Raw genomic sequence first — 7,907 nt, forward strand, 5'->3', positions numbered from 1 at the left:
AAAGCATTTAAGCAAACACTTAACTTCAGACAGGTGCTGCAGGGGGATCTAAAGACTCTTAGAATGAAGCTTCATCAAGGGACTTCACATTACTGCTCTTCTCTCTGCATATTGCTGTACTCCTCTTTCTTCTGTCTCCTCATCTGGACCATATTGTTCATCATTCACCTCTGAGCTTTTGGCTCCTTTGTTGTCACTTTCAAGTGGACCTTTCTTCTCACCAGGATTATTTGGGAGGTTTACCTTCTTTCTCCACTTTCCACTGTGTCCTGATAATTATTCATATCTAGAACAGAGCATTAAACTCAGTACATTTTAAATCCAGGGGAAGTTAAACACTCCACTGCTTATTTCTCTCCTTGATTTCCATATTGGAACCATGGAAGGAAATGGTAAATGACTGTTTCTAGCTTTGTCTAGATAGGTTCTTATACTGCACTCATCACAGTAGAGTATCAGAGCACTTTGCAGAAGTGCATTAAGCAATGTGACTATGTGTCATGTTCTCATTCATTCGCTTTCTCATCCTTTCCCTGGGGGGAATAGTGCATGCAAGAAATGAATATTTGTAAAAATAAATGTGCACAATACAGAGGAAATGTCCATAAAACAATCACAATTTTCAAAAGATTCTCTTGGGGAAAAGATTGAATTTATTGATGGGGACAGACCTCACATTACTTCAGGAAAAAGCTCTTGAGGAACTAAGGGTATGTCTACACTGCAGTGTAAGCCCAGGGTTCAAACTCAGGCTCAAGCCTAACTCCCATTCTGTCTACACACAAATCATGTTAACCAAGGGCTCAGGTGGAGGGTAAGAGCCTGAGTCAAGCCAGGGTTCAAGCCCTATTGTTTTATAGTGATAACACAGCCCTATTGGATTTGTGGACTGTGAGTCATCCAAAAGTATCCTACAATCCCATGGACTGACTTTCTTTGTCCTTGGGATAGTCAAGTTCGATAGACAATCAAGTTTTCCCACATTGCACCATAAACTAAAGGCTAAAGCAGCCACACTTTGGGGGCACTAGGAAGTCTGGGAAAAGGGTGGTTGGACTCAGGCCCACACAATGTAGTGTTGGACCCAGGCCGGCACTCTCCACGTCCCCTCCCCAGGGGCAACTCTTGCAGCTCCTGTCCTGTGGGACTGGCTGGGATCCAGGTATTATAACCTGGACCCTGATGCATGGGGTCACAGGGCCATTCTCTCAAATTTGGCCTGGCCACCCCCGACCCCTGTCAGAGAGGTTGGGCCAAACCTATGCACCAGGATCTAAACTGAGCCCAGCCAGCCCTGTGGAATAGGAGCTGTTTCAACTGGGCAAGGGGGTGGAGGCAATTGTGGGTCAAAGTGGCACAGTCCCATGAAACCTGGGGACAATAGGGCAGTCTGAGGCAGAGCGATTTCACATAATGAGCTGACTAATCAGTCCAGACATCATAGTTCAAACCTCAAACCCAAACACCAACTGCTGTGGATAGCCCCTATATTTTCCTGAAAAATTCACCTGAATCTGAATGGAACAAACAAAGGCAGAAAACACCAAACTAGACCAGATCTCATCTTCATGCTTATACTACTGCACCTCTCATCAGCCTCCAACAGAGTAGATCACAAAGATCCTGATAATCCGCCTGTTTGATTGGAACAGATGGCACACTATCACAATTCCTTTTCAGCAAAACCCAGAGAATGGTAATGGGTAAATGCTCTTCTTCCTTGAGGGATCCCTCCCACAGAGAGCCATACTATTTCCCCTTAATTGGGCTTCATGAGAACAATTAAAAAATGGTGAGATGCCGCAGACTTTGTGGCCAGTAATGTGCACTGTTGACAGCCAACCATATCGCATTCTCTACAGATGCCACCAGTGTCACCACTAAGACTTCACAATGTGTTCAATAGCTCACTCCTCAATGAGGAGCAGCTGGTTCAAACTCAGGCCAGGCAAAGCAAAAGTGATGATAGTTGGAAGAAGAAGATGCACTGAAGAACTAGTTAGGGCACTGTCCACTCCTTCTATTGACAAAGTTACACCCTCCTGTTTTTCGTCACTGAGCCTAAATAAGCCTGTAGTACCAGTGACCAAAAAACAGCAGCTTTCTTCCACTTCCTGCTTCTTAGGAAACTTTCCCTTGACTCACACGGAAGCACTTGGCCATAGTGATCCATACATTACTAGAAAAAAATGAATGGTTAATGAATAATACTGAGAACAAATCCACATGATTCAGTAGGTGTGTCAGCAAATGGGTGCTAGATATGAATATTGTGGCTTAACAGCATAAGGAAATCAGAAGAAAATCTCAGTCCATATTTCCATATAGGTGTTGTAAGTAAGCAGCAACGTTGTGCTCCATATTATCCTCAATGTGTCACTGACAGGGATTTGCTTCTATTCAGCAGGAATTTCTAGCCATACTAAATGTCAGTTGCTATAAATTTTTTGTCCATGTGGCTGGGTGGTATTTTACTGTACATATCAACTCATGCAATGTATTTTTATAGGGAATATTCTGTGAGTTGTAGCCCTCCCTTCACTATTTTAGTCTACATGCTCCATAACAAGGGAAGCTAAGGTGTGTACTTCTCACATGGATAGTAATCATGCTGATTTTCACTAGAGCAGTGACTAAGTAGATTTACAGTGCAGATCAGACCCCAGCATTACAACATAGCAGAACATCAGAAGGGAGGACAATATTGAAACTATTCCATTTTACTCACGCCCTTGTGAAACTTTCATATTTACCCTTCACACTTCTTGCATGCGCCAATCACTAAACACTAGTTAATATATTAGTGCCCTGCACTGTAGTATAAACAAGCAACTTAATTACAGCAATAAATAATATTTTGCAAACAGATGACAGTAGCATGTAATTACTGCTAGTTTACACTATGCAAGAAGCATAAATTACAATTTGGACAATTTATGGGCCAGATTCTGCCCTCGGTTATGCAACATGCAACTCTTAGTAGCTTTAGCAGGAGCTGTGCACATGTAACTGAGGATACAATTCAGTCATTGACTATTTGACTCTGGCCTAGAGCATCAGTTCTCAAGCTGTTTTTCACAGAGAGCTAGTTGGTCATAAGGGGCTAGATCCACAAAGATGCTCAGTCTCTCCTGTTAAAGCTACTTTGCTTTGTATAAATAATCAAATGACCAGAGGCAGCACTATAGTCCAGTAGTTAAAACACTCAGCTAGTATGTGAGAGACTGTGACAGGGTGTTATCAGCAGCTATAAATTGAGCCCTTGGGAAGCACCCTGGGTCACTTAGAATAGCCAGGGTACTGGGTGTAGTTAGAGTATGAGGGACTTAGGTAGCTCGGGTCTGGAAAGGCAGAAGGCATCACTTGCACCTGTAGGGAGTCTGAGGAGCTAATGAAGTAATTAGCTTGCTTGCTGGATAGCTCTGAGAAGAAAGCAAGCAGTGTAAAAGGCAGAGCCTGGGAGCAGGCGGTAGGATGACCAGACAGCAAATGTGAAATATCAGGACAGGGGGTGGGGGGATAATAGGAGCCTATTTAAGAAAAGACCCCAAAATCGGGACTGTCCCTATAAAATCGGGACATCTGGTCACCCTAGCAAGCGAAGGAGGTTCTACATAACTGCTGCTATGCTGCGCTGTGCCTGGCACATAAACAATCATCAAGATGCTGGTGGACTATATGTGCTGCTTAATTCACAAAGAGGGCTTACTAGCTAGTGTTTCCAGGAGCTGAAGAGGAAACCTGTTCACAGAGACACAGATTCAAGTCTCTGCCCCAAATGAACATTTAGTTACTTATACAAAGTGGAACAGCTTCAGCAGAATAGGTTAAGAGACCCACCTCAGAATAGCCAATGGCCTACCGGTTAGGGGACTCACCTCAGATGCATGTTCAAGTCCGTGTTTCAAATCAGGCTTGAAGCTGGGTCTCCCACATCCTAAGTGCGTGGCCTAACCACTAGACGGCTGGCTACAACAGAGTAGGTCTCTCTTGCTGATTTTCAGTTGCTAGGGCATGGGTTACTTAAGCAGCTGACCTAGCTTATGTGTTTTACACCAGGAGATTGTTCATGGCTGAGGATCTCATAGAATCATAGACGACTAGGGTTGGAGTAGACCTCAGGAGGTCATCTGATCCAACCCCCTGCTCAAAGCAGGACCAACCCCAACTATCTTGAGCAGAGGGAAGCACCTTCCTCTGCCTGTCAGTTTAGTCACCTAGAGGCCCTGATCAATGGAAGTTAGACACCTAAATACCACTGAGTTTGGGTTCTAAGCCATTCCTCTTTCCTTTGCATTTCATTCCTGGCTAGCTTAGGTGGCTTCCCTCTTGGATTGCTGGTTTCTAAGGATTCCTTCCTCAGGTGCCTAATTTTCTCCATGCATTGTGCAGGGAGCCTGGGCACTTAACTCAGAGCTGAGAATTCTAGTCATTGGTGGGGTGTTGTAACATCTTACTGCCTTTGTGGATCTAGTCCCTGGTGCTAGCTCCTTCTTGTTGCCGGTTGCTACTTTGCATGAAAAGATGCTAAAAATGCATTAAGTATTTTCCCAGTATTAGTTTTCCATGGAAGAAATTGCTGTAGTTGCCGCAGGAATATTGTATGATCCCAGATGGAAGAGTAGGTGATTTATATAATCATAAGTGATTCTCTCTCTCACCCTTTGCCCCAGCGGGGGTTGTTCCTCAGCACAATTTATAGAACGTGAACCAAAAGACAGTCTAAAAGCATTACTAATCACCATGCTCACAGAGGGAGCAGTCCAAAAAAAATCAGGTCTAGCTTGTTCAGTAAAGCTACTGAGGTTGGTAGAGAAGGCAAGGCCAGATTCAAGCAATCTGAGACCTTGGTCTTGCCTCCCCACACTTGGAATTATGGTGGCGTGGGGATCCCCTTCCAGAGAGGCAGCATGGGGCATCTTCTTCCTCTTAGGAGCCGCAGCAAGGCCACTCTTGACTCAGGAGCAATGTTCCCGGCCAATGGGAGCTGCGGAGGGCCATGCCTGCGAACAGTCAAAGTAAACAAAATGTTTCGCTGCCCATCAGTGGATTACCCTGATGCGCCACTTGCCAAAGGTTGCTGACGACTGACCTAGAACCTTCTGCAGCTCCCTTCTGCCTGGCTTCCTGCTACAGTTTAAAAATATACATAGGCATATATTCATAGTCACCTTGCATACATACAACAGTCATTTTAAGTTGAAAAAAATCTATATTTTAGTAACATTTTTTTCCCTCAGTATGGTATGTATGAAACCCACACCGTATGATGATGGTCATGCATTAGACCAAGCAGAACTGGAAGAGAAGTGACACCTTCTTCAGAGACATTTAATGGCTGCATGAAAGACCATGTATTTTAAAAGGGTCATTTACAGACAGCTGTTATCGCTATGAAAAGAAACGACAAGGAAAAGTTAGTTACATGTTTGAATTAGGCTTTAAGTTTGGGCCAGGGACTGTCTTTTTGTTCCTAGCTGTGCAAACGGGTCCCAGTATGGTAATAAATAATAATAAAGACAAAATTTGGGCTAATTTGGCTTCCTTGAGTTTGGAGGCTCTAGAAAGTTTGGGACGGAGAAGGACAAGTTTGGGGAGATTTACAAAGGCACAAATCGTGTCTGGTACTCAACTCTTATTTCAGCTAAGTGGGACGTAAGTGCCTAACTGTCACTTGTGCCTTTGAAAATCCCCTCCCATTAACTTTAACTGTGTTTTGAGAATTTCTTAGCCCATGTAGCATTAGCAAATCCTAGATCCCTCTACCTTATTAGTAAATCATCTCCTTTTCTTTTGAGTCCCCTCCCTTTCTTCCCTCCCACCCAGCTCCCTTCACTTCAGTAAAACTTTTTAGGGGCACCTTGTGCCCTGTCACGTGCCATTATGCTGCTTTCTGATGCTAACTGCACTTCTGAGTTTCTGGGTAATGCTCATCTGTGTGGTGCATCTAGCTATGATACCTGAAAGAAATTGTCATTCTCTTTTCTGTGTACTGCTCCTTTAAATGTAGAAAGGTCTTCCAGCCCTCTTCGGGGGCAACTGTGAGGGAGATGCCATTTTGTGTCACTTCAGATACAGAATGCTAGAGGGTGAGTCATTGCTCTCTATCTTGATGCAGTGCCTGGCTGTTTTCGCTTGTTTTCCAGGAAGGCAGAGATCTGTAAATCGCACATACTGCAGGTGCTAACTCTATTTTCAGCGTCACTGTTGGTAGTGTTGTACCAAACATCCTAGAGATGTGACAACATAGTCTGAGACCTGCCCTCTGCAATGGTAATGAGGGGCAAAAATGAACTGAAGCATCCACCCAAACTACCACAATTAATTGGTATTTAAACAGGGCTGGCTCCAGACACCAGCCGAGCAAGCTCGTGCTTGAGGCGGCAGATTCTATGGACGGCATTCCCTCGAATCCTTTTTTGTTTTTGCCTCACCACTCTGGCTGCCCTGTAGGGGGCGGCGGTGCGGAGGAGGGGAGTGCCCTGTTGGGAGCGGGCTGCACACTCCCTCTGCCCCAGCTGGTGCCAGGTCTGTAGCAAGGCTGGCAGGACAGCTCGCGTACTTCCCTCCCCACAGACTGGAGCGGCGCGGAGCCCTCCTGGCAGGCGGTGCAGCGGAACTCCAGGCCGGTAGGCGACGTGGCAGAAGCCCTGGCTGCACCCCTTCTCTCACCACCCCGCTCCCTCCCACCCCCTACCCACTGCCCGGGGCACCTCTGGATGCCAGGAGTCCCCCTGCACTTGTGCTCTGGCTGCCCTCCATGGTTTTTTTCGCTCTGCCACTCCAGCCGCCCCACAGGTTTTTTTTTTCATTTTTTTTGTTTTTGCTTGGGGCGGCAAAAAAGCCAGAGCCAGCCCTGTATTTAAACAGTCATTTTTCCAATAATCATCATTCAGCAAGATCTCCCTGTGCTGAGAATAGCACATAATCAAGTACCTCAGATTCCCTGATGTGGAATTTTAACAGCGGGATTTTAACAGCGGCTACTTGTACCTTTGGTCATCGCCATCCTTTATTATAAGTCATTTTATCCAAGCATCTGTTATTAATAGTATTAGCCAAGATAGAATTTCCACAATCGACCTACTGTGAAAGTCCATAGCTGCACAAAGTATATCGCTTAGAAAGGTTTCTTTGACATTGGTGCTGCATTAGGTTATTGTATGTAACAAAATCATGGCGTGTTCCCTCACAAGATTTAGATGATCTTTACTGGAAAAAAAGGCGTGCAATCCAGATGAAGTCCCAGCAAATCTTTCCTCAAAAAGCTAATGACACATGTGAAACTGTAAAAGCCTAAGTCTCATCTTAGTTCTGCCACTGCAGCTCCCATTAAAATCAGTGGGAGGTGGTGTACGTGCATATCAGAAGACAGAATTAAGTCATGAGTGGATAAACTGCCCGCAATTCAAATTCCTCTACTAGGAAGAGTAAAAATCATTGCAATTAAATGGTTGTAAAAGATCCAGTGTGGCCTTTGTTCCATTGCCAGTGAAAGGTGAATTGCATAATAATCACATTTTTAGTGCCATCAACAAATAAAAGTGGTGAGTACTACTGTAAATGTGACCATGAACTGAAATAATCTTTCTGTTCAGTAGTCAGAAGGAACCCTCATAAAATCAGAGCTTTTAATGCCACTTGCTGAGCTGCGATGTACTAACGGCAAAATTTCCCTCTGAGGGAATGTCAGCACCTGTGCAGGCAGATCAGTGTTTGCCAAGTATGTGTCTGAGCATCCATGCTACAGAGCCACAGATGACCATACCTATGTAGCTGCATGCACACTAGCACTGCAGTTACATGGGTTTGATCCCAGGGTTCTTAGCACTTCACTAGCTTGAGCTGCTCTGACATTTAGTTAGCGGTATATTGTGGAGGATTTGTCTGTTCCTCCTGGCCCTCTT

The sequence above is a fragment of the Gopherus evgoodei genome, chromosome 5 (assembly GCF_007399415.2).
Source record: "Gopherus evgoodei ecotype Sinaloan lineage chromosome 5, rGopEvg1_v1.p, whole genome shotgun sequence".
Lineage (NCBI taxonomy): Eukaryota > Metazoa > Chordata > Testudines > Testudinidae > Gopherus > Gopherus evgoodei.